A 16,345-nucleotide genomic window follows, 5' to 3' on the forward strand; every position below is an offset into this window, starting at 1 on the left:
TCTCATTGAAACGTGTCCCGTAGTAATGTTGTAGTGCCCCCCTCCTCTTGTTATGAACTCTCAGTACTAGTCTAATTCTTTTGTGTGCTCATTTACATATTATAAAACAAATTATTTCTAAATCTGAAACGATAACGCTTTCGATTAGTTTCCCCTGATTTTAATTTGGTTGGGTTTTTCTTTTTGTGCCATTTTTGTTGCTGTTGCTGTTTTTCTTTTGCAAAATAAAAAGTACAAATGCTTACACACGCCACTTGATGTCCATCGTCCCCTTTTAGAATGTATTTTGTGAAGAAAAGGGTCACGTGGGATCATGTTGACGCTCACTCGCTACGACCAGCTGCCCGGCGGCATGGAAACGCACAACGCGCTCATTCGGGCGGGGGGGGGGGGGGGGGGGGGGCCTAAGTCACGAGGGTGTGGCGTAAACCAGCTTCAACATCAGGGTGTTGGGGCCCGTGGGTGGGGAGGCGAGGGGGCTGACGGCCAGCGCGTCTCGTCCGAAGCGCTTTTTGTTGTTGTTTGTGTTTGTGTCCAGTTGTCACGGCAGCCGGTTGTGTGCGGGGGAGGGGGGATATTGTGTTTGTGCGCTGCATCTTGTGTTTGAGCAGAAATCCACTGAATGTATCCTCCTCACAGTCCAAGAGGCAGGGCGAGCCAGTGTGGCCGGCTGAGTTTAGATGGTTGCTGCTGGCACTTCCTCATCCAGGCTGTGTGTGTGTGTGTGTGTGTGTGTGTTTGTTTGACTCCAACCTTCTCTCCCTCTTAACACACACTCACACTTCCTGCTGAGATCAAGTGCAGATGTCAGGTCTTTAGTCTAAATAAGGCAGAGGAGACTATAATATATTGGCCACCTGCTGCTCTCTCTGTACTCTGTGGACTTTAAACATTTCCTATGCAGTTTCTTTGTTTTTTGTTTATGCTTAAATAAAGTTGTATTTCTTTTGACTTCAAAACCTGTGACTCGTTCTTTGCTCTTAAAACTGCACCGACACTGAAATCTATTTATCGTTACGACCGTTTCTCTCAAGGTTTTCAAAAATGAAGTACACGCAACAAAGTGCACAACACGAAGTACACGCAACAAAGTGCACAACACGAAGTACACGCAACAAAGTGCACAACACAATGAAGTACACACAACACGAAGTACACGCAACAAAGTGCACAACACGAAGTACACGCAACAAAGTGCACAACACGAAGTACACGCAACAAAGTGCACAACACAATGAAGTACACACAACACAATGAAGTACACGCAACACGAAGTACACGCAACAAAGTGCACAACACGAAGTACACGCAACAAAGTGCACAACACGAAGTACACGCAACAAAGTGCACAACACAATGAAGTACACACAACACGAAGTACACGCAACAAAGTGCACAACACGAAGTACACGCAACAAAGTGCACAACACAATGAAGTACACACAACACAATGAAGTACACGCAACAAAGTGCACATCACGAAGTACACGCAACAAAGTGCACAAAGTGCACAACACAATGAAGTACACACAACACAATGAAGTACACGCAACAAAGTGCACAACACGAAGTACACACAACAAAGTGCACAACACAATGAAGTACACGCAACAAAGTGCACAACAATGAAGTACACGCAACAATGAACACAACACGAAGTACACGCAACAAAGTGCACAACACGAAGTACACGCAACAAAGTGCACAACACAATGAAGTACACACAACACAATGAAGTACACGCAACAAAGTGCACATCACGAAGTACACGCAACAAAGTGCACAAAGTGCACAACACAATGAAGTACACACAACACAATGAAGTACACGCAACAAAGTGCACAACACAATGAAGTACACGCAACAAAGTGCACAACACGAAGTACACGCAACAAAGTGCACAACACAATGAAGTACACGCAACAAAGTGCACAACAATGAAGTACACGCAACAATGAACACAACAATGAAGTACACGTAACAATGAACACAACAAAGAAGTACACCTAACAATGAACACAACATAGTTAAAATTGATAATTAAGTTGTGGTTCATCTATCTAAATTATTGATGCATTAAAATAACTACAGTTTAGTTAACTACCATTAACCTCAATTCAGTTTATTTTATATACCACAAATTACAAATTTGCCTCAGAGGGCTTTACAATCTGTACACATGCGACATCCCTGACCTTTGACCTCACATCGGATCAGGAAAAAGTCCCAAAAAGAGGAGGATCCCTCTCCCCGGATACAACCGCCTTGTTCTCGTTTGCATAGTGTTGGTTCACATAATTAAACACAGGTAATGGCTTCGCCTACTCAAAGGAACACAAACGCGTTGTGTGAGGTCATCGTGAGTCTGAAACTGGTCTGGACGGTCACTGGTTTCACTGGTGGGGGGAAGGAAGAGAGCACTCCCATCATAAATGACACATCACAGGCTTTGTTGGCCACTTTGGAGGCTCGGGCCACAAGAAACAAAATACTTTCTGTTCTCTTTTGTCTTTTTTTGCTTGCCATTTGATTTTCAAACGCGTTGAAATTAGATTTGAACATTGGAACAATGAATTGAAGTCTCGGGTCCGTGTTCAGCAAAAAAAAACATGAAACGGGGTGACGTCACAGGACACTCCGGGGTGATCAAGAATGCAGGCTGTAAATCTAATAAACCATTCTGGACTTGCGGCATATTAGTCAGAATTTATGAAGGAAAATATGCGATTAAAGTGATGCTTTTGTTTTACTGCTGCGGTTCCTGGGCCTCATTCTATACACCGTACGACAGAGGATGGTTTCCTCCTGTTTCAACATGGATTTATTTATGACTTCAAAAAGGACTGAACAAAAACACATGACCTCATCGACGTGTTCTGCACGTGGACCAGTGCCTCGTGGGCCGTCGTCCCCCCCTGGTGGAGAGGACGGGAAGGAAGCAAGACTTTGTTTTGGTTCCACTAACAGATGTCTCATTCACCAGGAAATCTTCGGCCTCCAGTTGAGCACAATTCAAAATGAAATCAAATGGATTTCAAAAACCGAGAGAAATAAAACCAAAATGGAACAATTCAAACAATTAGCTGCCGTAACCCGGGCAACTGAAGACCCTGTTCATAGCAGACATTTTGGCTTGTCGAAGCAGGAAAAGCACAGGTGTAAATAATCCCATTAACGATGGCTCCCTTCTATTAAGTGTCACATTAAATCACGTCAGCAGATGCCAATATTAATAGTAATATGATTGATTCCGGGCGCTGCACGGTGGTGTAGTGGCTAGCACTGTCGCCTCACAGCAAGAGGGCCGCAGGTTCGATTCCCGGTCGGAGCGGTCCTTCTGTGTGGAGTTTGCATGTTCTCCCCGTGGCGGCGTGGGTTCTCTCCGGGCTCTCCGGCTTCCTCCCACAGTCCAAAGACATGCTGCAGGTTAATTGATCTCTAAATTGCCCATAGGTGTGAATGTGAGAGTGAATGATTGTATGTCCCTACATGTGCCCTCGATGGACTGGCGGCCTGTCCAGGGTGTCCCCTGCCTTCGCCCTATGTCAGCTGGGATAGGCTCCAGCGCCCCCGCGACCCTAATGAGGATAAGCGGTATTGAAAATGGATGGATGATTGATTCCAGGACGTGCAGATTGTGTAAATGTGGTTATTTTCTGTAGTTATTGTTCTGAGCATGGGATGTGTGATTGTCTGTCACACCGGCCACGGCGTTGATAAGAAGTGTAGCTTCACATTGGATCGTCTCCCTCCAAAGACAAGTTTCCCCCAAAGTGAGTCAGACCCGGTTGTAGTTGCTCGCCTCCACAACTTGATGTCAGCAGCGTTGCGTTTCAGATGCACCCTGTGAGCCAGTACAGTGTGTGTGTGTGTGTGTGTGTGTGTGTGTGGAGGGGGGCGACGCCACAGAAAGACTTGTGGTTCAGCAGCACATCAATGGCCAAGCAGTGAGCTGAGAAAGCAGGAGCAGAGGAGCACCTGTATGTGTGAGCCCCCAACAGATGGGCTGGGAGGTCCTGTGTGTGTGTGTGTGTGTGTGTGTGTGTGAATGGCTCTCAGAGGAGCCAATTAGCTGTAGCAGACTGAGAAGAAGCCACAGAGCACAGAGACCCAGATTGTTTCTCTTTGGTGGCGGCACACACCCGGCTGCTTCGCCGGAGACAACCGAGAACATCAGTCACCTTTAGTCACCACAGAGCTGCGTTTACATGTTCATCACTTCATGTTCATTCACTGTGAAGAAAAAAGGCCCCAGAGGCTACGGGAGCCCCGCAGTCTTCAATATGTAATGAATGAATAAAAAAAGAAGACCTTTTAAAATAATCATGCAGAGTTAATAGTGTAAAATATGAGTGAATTGATTTAAATTGTGAAATAATTTCAGCAATTATTACAAATCTTATCTTATCTTTAATGTAAATCAACATTACATCATTGTTATTTCCACAATAACTTATAGTTTTGTTATAGAAATATATAAAACTACAGTTTTATTTGTATAAAAATCCTTTTTCATAACTTCATAACGTCACTTTTCACGACCAGCTAGATCGCTAACTCTCTGTGGTTGCCAGAGCAACCACAGAGAGTTAGCCAGCCAGCTGCTGCCAAGACCAACTCAGCTAGCTCGTTAGCAGGCTCTGCTAACGAGCTGTGACTCATTATCTTTGGCCACAGTGGAAACAATTGCACATCGCTGCCTTTTCAAATTGATATGGTGAACTTGTTAGCAAGTCTATTTACACAGCCAAACGTTACAGAGCAACATTATCATTCTTTTGGAGACTTGTTTCTGTTTCCACTTTGTGAACCAATATTCACTCTTCTTTTATCTGCGTCTTCGGTCTCCTCCAACTCCTCGGGGAAATTAAATGTCTCTTAGTCTAAAATGCTCCGCTGTGTTCCACCAGCGAGTCGCTAATTGTGTCTTTTATTATTTGTGTAGCACCCGTTGGTTAATTGATTCTGAATTGTGCTTTTTCTAGCTAACAGGAGCTAATTGGCTGAATGTGTATGAAATAAGATGTACCTTGAAATGAAAGTGCTTTTGTAAAAAACAGACCGTGGATGAAAAAGGTGAAACAAAATGAAGAATGATGCTTTTGAACATGATACATTTTAAAACATAGACAGTATATCTATTTTATTGTAAATGTATCTATTACTATTATATATGTATTTGGTTTATAAGATTTTTGCACTACATACTTTTATATTTTCTCTTCCTATGTTTAACATTAACGCAAATTCCTTGAATGTGAAAACATACTTAGCAATGAACCTGATTCTAATGAAATAGCATTTTTACCAATTGAGGTATATTAATTTCTCTAATTATTTCACCAATTATTTACTTATATTTATAAAATGTTCAATAGTTATTCATGTAATCACGTATTTCAAACTTATTTATTATTCAATATTGAACACTTGGACCTTGATGGTTGTCTTACGGAGATACCGAGGCGTGGGTGGATTTGACCGCCCGCTCCTGAACCAAGCAGAGCGAGCAGCTGACGTAGTCTTGACGTCGAGGCGATGGAGAGAGTGACGTAGTCGAAATCTCTTCAGAGTTGAGGAGGTGTCGGGAAGGAGGAAAAGAGAAGGAGGCAGATGTGTGGCAGCAGCAGATGGAGGAGAACAGAAAGAGATAGCGATTGATTTCGTCTTGTATTTCACACGAAGACTTTTCAAGCTTATTGACTTCAACTAACAATCAAGACTTGTTTACCTTCCATCTCATCGCGGAGACGACCAGAAATCAACTTGAGATAATGAGCCTTTTCACCCTAAAAACAAAACAAGATACACCAAGTAAAAACATTAAAAACAGCTTTTTGTTATTGGATGTTTTGGATTTGCTATAAAAAATAATTCATCCATGGCAGTATTTTTGTAATTCTACTTCACATAACCATAGTTTCACCATCATGTCATCGGTAAGCAATTGCTTGGAGCCTTTCGAATTTGTTTCCTTTATAAAAAAAAAAAAAACATTGGAAAAATCTTTCTTGTCATAAATGATAATACGTGCACAACATGGAAATGTGCCTACCCAATTAAATATATATATTTACCAATATACCCACATTTCACATTTAATGGACTACAGAGTGCTGCCGGGATGACTTATTTTCGTAGGCCGTGCCAGAAGTTAACATCGCACTGGTTCCCTGAACAAAAAATAAAGGGATCCTTCTATTGGATTTTGGAGTATCGCAGAAAATAAGCTTTATGATACTTACTTTTGTCACCCAGATAGTCTTCACAAATGAACACCACTGTTTTCAAGCGTGAATGCAATCGACAGAAAAAAAGCAAATGTTTAAACCGTTTTCGCTTGTGTTAACCACAGACATTATTTCATGCATCTCACCAAAAAAAACATCAAAAAACCAAACAAACATTGACTTTGAGACGTGGGAACTAAATGCTCATTCTGGTTCCAGGACTCATTCCTGCAGGACTCCATTGTTGACCTTATTCCAGATACCCGTGTGCTGCATTTACGCCAAATCCAATGACATTGCTATCTTTACAGTAAGCGTTTTCAAATTTGAGAAGAAAAAGAGTAAGAAGGATGGTGAAAGTTCAAGGAAAGTTTACCCAAATTCTCCACGACAGAGGAGCACTAAGTAGCTAACGTCACAACTGGTGTTACATTAGTTGAAGAAGCCGAGCTAGCTAACGTTAGCAGCCGTACTGCTTTACATAAAACTCCATGACAGAGCAGTAACAAGTAGCTAGCATTACAACTATGTAACATGGAAAAATGGATCTTGATCATCCTCCCCTCCCCGTCAGTGAGTCATGGCAACCCCTCTATAGCAGTGTTGTCAAGCAGAATGTAATTGAATGTGGATAATGTGTGTCTGTGTGTGTGGGGGGGGGGGGGGGGTCAACATAAACCAATATCAGGATTACAGACTCACAGCGGCCTTTTAACCTCAAGTTTTTATCTAGGCTCACCACTACTCTCCCTCGTCATCATGCATCAGAGATGTTTACACACACACACACACACACACACACTCACACTTGTGCGTGCACATACACACATCCGTCCAACCATCACAGCAGGCAGTGGACTGATATCCATACAAAGCGACGGATGCAAGATGGTGCCATGTAAGAGCTCATTGACCTCTGCTCTGTTCTGGGCACGGTGTTCGCTGGCCCAAATTACCCGTCCATCCGTCCCAGGCTTCCTACCTAGCAAAATGAGATCGACCGTGGATCACCGCATCTCCTGCAACCAGATATAGCGCGCTGCTTCGGGTCGTCCTTTCATGCGTACGTATGCTGACAAAGACAGAAATAACCACAGAGGAAGTGAGTGAGGACAGAATTTGAAGTTAAATGGTGGATGTCATATAAGAGACAGCAAAGCGAGGACACACTGTATGTCTTTGGAGTTGTTGCTGCCCTGAAATCAAATTTCTACATTTTCTAAAAAATAGTTCATTTATGCATATGAACGAACTGAGCACAAGTATTAAATAAAACTACACAAAACTACACAAGCCAGTGCATTTTAATCACATATATACTACAGAGACAATGTACTACAGAGATGATCCTCAACAGAGAAGACAAGGCTTTTAGACAACCAAAGTCTTCTACAGACAAAAAGAGAATCCTACAGACAAGCTAAAGTCTTCCTGAGACATTAACAGTCTCCTACAAACAAGCTAAAGTCTTTGTGAGACATTAACAGTCTCCTACAGACAAGCTAAAGTCTTCGAGAGACATTAACAGTCTCCTACAGACAAGCTAAAGTCTTCGAGAGACATTAACAGTCTCCTACAGACAAACTAAAGTCTTCGAGAGACATTAACAGTTTCCTACAGACAAGCTAAAGTCTTCGAGAGACATTAACAGTCTCCTACAGACAAGCTAAAGTCTTCGTGAGACATTAACAGTTTCCTACAGACAAGCTAAAGTCTTCGAGAGACATTAACAGTTTCCTACAGACAAGCTAAAGTCTTCGTGAGACATTAACAGTTTCCTACAGCTTAAAGTCTTCGAGAGACATTAACAGTTTCCTACAGACAAGCTAAAGTCTTCGAGAGACATTAACAGTCTCCTACAGACAAGCTAAAGTCTTCGAGAGACATTAACAGTTTCCTACAGACAAGCTAAAGTCTTCGTGAGACATTAACAGTCTCCTACAGACAAGCTAAAGTCTTCGTGAGACATTAACAGTCTCCTACGCACAACTACATGTGCCATTGATAGAAGTGTACCCACGATACAAGGCAGATGCACTGACAGAGTTCAAGAATGAATCGTTGACTGGAAAGGGGATCCTGTGCAGCGGTGTAGACGCAGGTGGATTGAGAATTAATCATCTGCAGGAGCTCCTAGAGCGCAGCAACATGATCGAGTCCGCAGCTGAAAACTAAATTAAAAAAAAAAAAAGCTCAGAGACCATCGAAAAAAAAGCACGAGGCATAAATCTCCAATCTCAAGAAAAGTCTCCAGGAGGTGAAGATGGAAGCAGGAGAACGACAACAAGGTTGTGAGGTATGATGCAGAAAAAGACCAGGCCGAGAAACACGGGGGTCAAGAAAGGAAAACGGAGACAAACGTCAAACAGTTAAAGGAAGGAATATGTCTGTACCTGTAGGCAGTGCAGAGTGGTGCAGAAATATACACATATACTATATGCTATACAAGCAAAGTAAGAAAGGAAAACTCATTCTCCAGAGACTGTTTTAATTTCACCATGTACGCCTCCTAGAAGTCAGTCAAGCATAAATATATACATGTGCTGCTGTCAATATGATAACCGTATTATTTATTTATTCAGCTTTTCTGTCTGTCGCTCCTGCTCCTGTTTCCCACAAGTGTGTCTGGAAAAGGAAACAGCCGGAGGGAGCTGAACTTCACTTAACATATCAAAACACAGATTTCCCATGTTGCCTCAGTGTGAAAATGTCAGCGCACACACAGAGTTCACTCACAATGCATTGTACATCAAGTCGTGTTCTTTTTTTGGGGGGGGGGGGGGAGGGGGGTAGTTTCACTTCATCCCCTTTTCTGTTTGAACAAGAGGATTTCTCTGACGACAGACGGAGACCCGGCTGTGAAGTTCATCAAAGCTTGTTTCATGTTTTGGGTTCCACGGCTCTGATTGGCTTTGGAGGATTACACTTTGAATTTGGAAGACGGACTCATTTTTTTAGTCAACTTACTTCTTCAGTCAGGAGATCACCAAAGTGAGAGCGCTTCGTCCTCTGGGGGGAGGCACAAATTGACAAAAACAATCACGGCAATCCACTGACAGTGATTTCTTTCCAACCTGACAAATCCAATAACATCATTTTCATTAACCATTAATACAGCCATCTTTCTAAAAGACGACTTATTAGAATGAGAAAGTGCTCCCCCCCCCCCCCCTTTGAATTGGTTGAAGTGTTAATGATCGACAGGGAACATCGAGCTGAATGATGTGTGCACAACATTTAAAAGTCATCCGATAGCGAGAACAAGAGGCTGGAACGCCGTCGCTACATCTGCCGGGATGATGATTTCGTCGATATCAAATCGAGTACAGCAAACACGGTGCTATTGGCACAACAGATCACTGAGGATTGATTAAGTGGCACGCCACCAGTTACTAGTTCTAAGTCAAATGGATGTACGATTATTGGGTTTTAAGGGCTGCGCGTCCTCTTAAGGATACATTTGTTTGTCCTATTTTATTGGATTGGTTTCAATTACAGAGCAATTTAAGGAAAAATGAACAATTCTGATGGATATTTAAAGCCGCTACGAGAGCAAGCGTAAAGCTTCACAATGTTTTTATGCCTCCAAAGGTGGCCACTTGACTTAAAGGTTGAACTGATTATAAATTGATGGTCAAAGGACCTCACAAAACACATGTATACACGCAAGAACTCCTACTTGTGATAATTTCACACAAATGTCTAATAATATGATGATGTGACGACATTTTTGGACAGACGTGGTTGTAGACCGCAACATGACCCGGTGGGCAGAGGGATTCAACCACGATGCAGTAACTCTAGTCATATTCACAACATATATAATATACGCAAAATATATTTTGAAAGTGGTTGTTCACAGCTACCAAACTTCACGTGGCAGATCCCCTGACATCTACAGAGCTTTTTAGCTTTTTTTAAACGTTGTTATCTCCACCAGACTGGCGGAGATCAGTGCACTTTGGTTTTGATTCAGTCTGAAAAGAAACTCTCTAAAGCTCCATTGTACACTTCCTGCCGAGCGCCAAACAACAGATAAAGTCAACAATTAGCAGGTGAACATTGTGCAGCATTTAGCAGCTAAAGAGACAAATATTTAGAGACCAAAACATTTGTGTCTATTTGCCACTTGGACACACTTCAAATGTTAAATGAGTGTTACTGTCTTTTTCGTGTCTCTTCAATGTGTAAATAAGCACTGGCTTGCCATTTTAATACGGTGATACTATGTTCATAGCTTGATGCATTGCCCTCAAGTGGCCAAAGGAATCAATTCATCCAGGTTTATGGAAACAGCCCCGGATAGAAAATTAGGAAAAATGCATCACATCACAAAAAAATAACCCTGTTTTCACTTCTTTAAAAAAAATATTCTCTCAGTCTCTATATTCTCTCATTCTTTCGTCTCGTAGAGGAAGAAATTGAGACATAAACTTATAAGCTCTGAGATTCTCCCCCTCAGCCAACATCTGTCAGCTGACGCCACAATAGCTGTGAAGCCTCTCGGCCCATCAAATATTGAAGCGACGGGCATTAAAAATGCACGAGGTTAACAACGCTGCTTTATTTCTCTGATCCTTCTCCTATACTGATCACATTTGAAGGACCCAGACAAGCAGCTGTTTCACAGACAAACATCCATCGACATGCACATGATGTCCCGTTAGTTCTCATTCTATTACATTTTACGTCTCCATAATTGTGTTGTAGTAAACAGATAACAAGGGGTTTATAGCTTATATAAGTTGTGTGTGTTTTATTTGTATATAATGGCGAGTTCCTTACGTGTTTGAAATACATTTTTCTTCCCTCTATATGTAAAACAGCTGACACTGTGGCCAGCTTTCATGTGAGCTGCAGCAATAATTACACCCCACCGATACATTATGCATATTTAGAATCACACCTCATTAAATGCACCCCCGAGTTAGCTCCAGTTAATTTCTGTTTAACACAGTGAAGCTGTTCTACCTTCACGCTCATGCTGCACACTGAATAAAAGTCTCCCATCTCAGCCATCTTCCCTTGTCCTCACCTCTTTCTTTTCTCTTTCTCCCACTCTCTCCTCTGTAACAAAAGTTGTGGTAAAAAAACCAACTCTAATGAAGACCAGAGAGACTTCATAATCGCACGTCACCACTAAGGTCTGCAGGCATACATAAATAAAGACAGAGCGACAGGAAAAGACTTTCAGCTAAGAATAAACTTCATTATCATGATGAATATGCGATTTTAAAAGTATATTTTTTTTTCCGAGCTGGGGGTACTTTTGTTTGTTGTAAATGAACTGGGGAAAAGGACCCAATGCAACTGGAGAAAAGTGATAACTCGGGTTGTGAGGGTTACTTTAAGAATGTATCATGATTACTATCTTAAAAAAAATATCCAAGTATCACATTGTTAAAGTAAAGATTACTTCCTGTTACTTTTGAATTACATCAATACTGATTATGCCAATAAAGATAATGAAGAAAAATGCAGGATTTCCAGCATTCTTTCATTTATTTTTGCTGACAAAGGAAACAGTATCTCAACATTTAAGGACTCAAATCATTTGGCACACGCTGGATTTGAACTTAAATCTACAAATGTATACCCATAAATTTAACGGTTCATTCTGTATTTTGTTTGCTGGACCGGAGCTTTGCCAAAACATTAATCTTGATAAGCTGAAAAATGTGCAAATAATCGTGCTTTGTGCTTTTTTTCTGATTTACATACAAAATAATGGCAATATTTCCAACCCAGTAAAATAAATAGTTTCACTAACGTTAGAGGCGATCGTGTGAGACGTCAAGAAGTGTTGTAATATGAGCGCATGTGCATAGCATTATATCATTCCTTTGTTTTAAAATGTATTTGTAAATGCTGCTTATGATGTTAGAAAACAGTGAAGTTTGTTTGGTATCTTAACACCTTTCCATGTGTTCGGGTATACTCCCCAAGCCCGACGATGAGCGTCCTCTGTACGCGGACCACTTTATCACACCGACCCCACCGCAGCCGCAGAAACAATACCTCCTGCTGCTGTGATTTGTCTCAAGGCTGCCGTATTATGACATGTGGTGATGGTGGATGCATCCATCAAGCCAAACAGGACAGGGATTGAGAGAATAGAAGCCTCGCCGCTGTCCTCGCTGCCAGCAAAGATGACAAGCGATGTGACGCTGCCGGGGCAACTGCAGGACATTTTTAAAGATACCCTCATGGAGGGAGATGTGTGTTGATCGCATACACACGAACACACAGTGTTAAATATTTCTGTGGACCTCTGTTCCTCTTCGGCAGTAAAGACACTAATGATCAGTGCCGCTATAGAAAGGCTCCATGGTAAAAGTAAAAAAACCTAAAGGTTGACTCTATAGTTATTGTTGATGGAAAGCAAAGCTTAGGCTGGTGTTTACTCGTGGCTAAATGTCAAGTAATGTGTTTGTTGACTAAGTGACAAGTTGACCTGTGACTTATACTGGATTTGTAAAGGACTACGCCAACTTTTAGAATATTTGGTTTACCATAGAATAGAGTAGTAGGCTATGTAATTGTTTGGCATTCAATCATACGGCCTTCATTTGGTTAGAATTGATAGTGCCTGTATAGTCATAATATCAAAAGGTCCAGTGTAAACTGTCAGCACCAAAATATCCCTTACAATCAAAAATGTTTCTTCTTTTGGACAGTTGCAGACAGCAAAAAAAGATCACGTCTGATATATTATTACCTTAAAAGGTTGTTATGGTGAACTTGGCAGCAAACAATCGCACATCCAGAAACATAGCATAAGCATTTACAGGTCTAAAGGAACTTAACGACCAGTAAGGACCCTGTAAGGTCGAGGTTCAGTATTTTACAAACCAAAAACTTTTGGGATTTACAAGCACACATTCCTGCTCTCTCTCTCTCTAACTTTGTTTCGCTAACTTTGTTTCGTTAACTTTGTTTCGCTAACTTTGTTTAGGTTTCGCTAACTCTTTGTTTCGCTAACTCTTTGTTTCACTAACTCTTTGTTTTGCTAACTCTTTGTTTCGCTAACTTTGTTTCGCTAACTTTGTTTCGCTAACTTTGTTTCGCTAACTCTTTGTTTCGCTAACTCTTTGTTTCGCTAACTCTTTGTCTGGCTAACTTTGTCTGGCTAACTTTGTCTGGCTAACTTTGTCTCACTAACTTTCAATCAATATTTTTGGATCGCTATAATCCTGTCTTGTTTCTTGGAGCTTTAATGATGAGTTGAAAAAGTTTGTTTCGGTCTCCATCAACAATTAAATTAACTTTGCCTGCTGTGCTGTTTTCTGGGAAGCGAGTATCCCGTTAGTTTAACACAGCTGTTTGCTGACAACATCCATCTGCCATGACTGGAAATCAATAAGGTTGATCAAAACTTTAAAGTCGAGGGCTATAAAACCAAAAAATGAACTGAAAGACGTTTTAAAGCGCAGTAGAGCACCGAAACCTTTCATGTTACACATTTGATCTACAGATGTGGTTGAAGGTGCTGTTGATCCTCGAGTCATATTCTGGGTAACAACAGCAATGGGAACATTTACATAAAAGTCAGAACAGTTCAATGCTCATTAGTGTGTTGTAGTGGCAGCTCTGACAATCGGTAAAGAAGTAGATAAAACAACAAAACAACAAAACAACAGGGCTGGCTGGAGAGACGGACAGAGAGATGCAATCATCCCCTCTTTCTGGAGTTTGGTCTTAAGTGCTCCAGTGTCAATTTCCTCCACCTTATCCCACATGGACCGATAACGAGGACAAGGTACAGCGCTTCCCCTCCAAACGGCACAAAACATTTGAGATGTTTTCTCATTATTAAATGCATTTTCAAAAAGCCTACTGCGTGCAAGTGATTAGTCTTTAGACACACTGGCTTAAACCAAGAAGGACTTGATAGTGAATTTAAAGGATTTACTGGATGCCCCTCTGCATGAATCCAGCGACTTACCAGTCCAGTTTTGATAAGTGAAGAATATTCATCTTCAGTTGGATTTGATTTGTCCAGTAACATCAAGCACTTTTATTTTGAGAAGTGTTTGTTCAGTGAGAGAAGATTCTGTGACCTTTCTCCAAAAACTGCAACTTATTTGATGTTTTTTTTTTTTTGTGAACATGCAAAGTTGTCCGTGAAAGAAAAGTGACAACAAATTTGGTTTTACTCGGCCAATTATAGTCCCAATAGAAAAAAAAAAAATCGGAATTGGCAGGTCAGACTTTTAAAGAATTGGGATCGACCCAGAGAATTGCAGCCTGCACACCTCTAATAATCACACATTATTAATGTATTCAATATTTACAATTTTACAGCATTAAACCAAATTCAACTCTTACATCATTTACTTTAAAAGAGTTTTTTTTTTTCTGCGAAGGAAGCTTCATTAGCTCCACTAGTAATGTTGAGCGTACCTACACCCCCTAACTGCTCGTAGATTGAGCCATCTGGGAGATGGGCGGCTTGGCATCTCTGCCATCGTCTGTCAAGCTTTCGCGCATGCCTCTCACGTCTGGCTTCATCTCTGTGGGATTCTCTGTAGATTCAGGTTGCTTTTTCTTCTTCTTCTTCTTCTTCTTTATTTTGGCATCCCGTGGCCCACATGGCTGACTAATGGGATGCCCGTGGAAAGAATAATGGTGACTCTGCACAAGAATATATCTCCATCCCTGAATCCACTGTGCATGAAAACTCAAATGCAGGCTTTACAATGACATTCTTACTTTTGACCTTGGGTTAAAAAAAGTGAATTCTACAAGCTTAGAATAAAGTCTTCCTTTATTCTTTATAGCCTTTTGACTCAACTACAGTTTATGTCTGGGAATTTCTGTTAGTCACCCCCGAAAGGAATACTACTGTGAGCTCTGCTTTATAGCCAGAATAATACAATACAGTATATCCTGAAAAACTGCTCTGTCCATTCAGCTTATTGTATTATTCTTTAAAAATTCGTTGTCAGTTTTATGCAAAAGGAAAAAGGGATGTGATGCAGCATTTTGACTGACAAATCTGAGTGTACCAAAAAATAAATAAAAAAGAATCCAAGAGCGAGAAATAACCCTTTGTTTCTGGCTTGGTGTACTAATGGCTTCAACTGGTGTTTACAAAGAGACCAAATTGCATATTTTAAGATGCCAATAACCAAAATGTGGTGGAAATCGAGCAGATATCGAGCAGCTGATCTTGTGCCGTCAAACCGAACCAATCAGATGTTTCCTGGAAAGTGAGCGCATACCACGGTTTAGACAGAAGAGGAGAACAAATGAAGAGAGAGAGAGAGGGAGAGAGACATTAAGACGCACGGGAAGTGAGAGAGGGACGAGACGCTCTTGAATGCTAATACGAGAACAGGGTCCAGGTGCACAGGAGACAGGCAGAACAGGTACCATCTGCTTCTCCAGACAAGGCATGCCAAATATTAAATATTTATTATGATTCATAGAAGCATACGAGTATACCATGCATACTGTATTTCAGTAGGGCCCGAGGCTGCGTACATCCATATGCAATAAGATGGGAGCTAGATGTACCCGTGTGTGTGTGTGTGTGTGTGTGTGTGTGTGTGTGTGAGGGAGAGAGTAGTTGCATGCGTGCCCACATTAATGACTCTCTGGATTTCAGCGTGGCCGTGTGACTAATTCCTTCAATCAGATTACAATCGTTTAGTGTCTCCTTTTCAGACCTGTAATATCTCAGCTATGTGAGAAACATTATTTAAAAAAACAAATCCCCAATGGAGTTGTTGGTTTGAACCTCTTTAACCACTCAAAATCTTTCAAGTTGGGTCTTAACTGAGTAAGACTTGCGTGTCTTTAATGTTGTAATGATGTCTTAATCATTTTCTAGGAGTAAATATTTTGACCGTTTGCTCCCAATCCAGTTTCCAATTATTGAAATCCAGTAATTTATTCAATGCATAGCAGGTCCGTAGGGCTGCACAATTAATCAAATATTAATCGTGATCCCCTCTTCGGCTCCCCACAATAAAATGAACACACACTGTGATATTGACCTATAAATTGCGTGCCACCAGGGGGGCAATAAAGATGTTTTGGCTTTTCCAGAGATGTCATGCCGCTGTAAATGCACCAAATTTGAGAGAAGTCCCTTATTTTAAAAATGTTTT

The sequence above is a fragment of the Cyclopterus lumpus genome, chromosome 11 (genome assembly GCF_009769545.1).
Source record: "Cyclopterus lumpus isolate fCycLum1 chromosome 11, fCycLum1.pri, whole genome shotgun sequence".
NCBI classification, from domain to species: domain Eukaryota; kingdom Metazoa; phylum Chordata; class Actinopteri; order Perciformes; family Cyclopteridae; genus Cyclopterus; species Cyclopterus lumpus.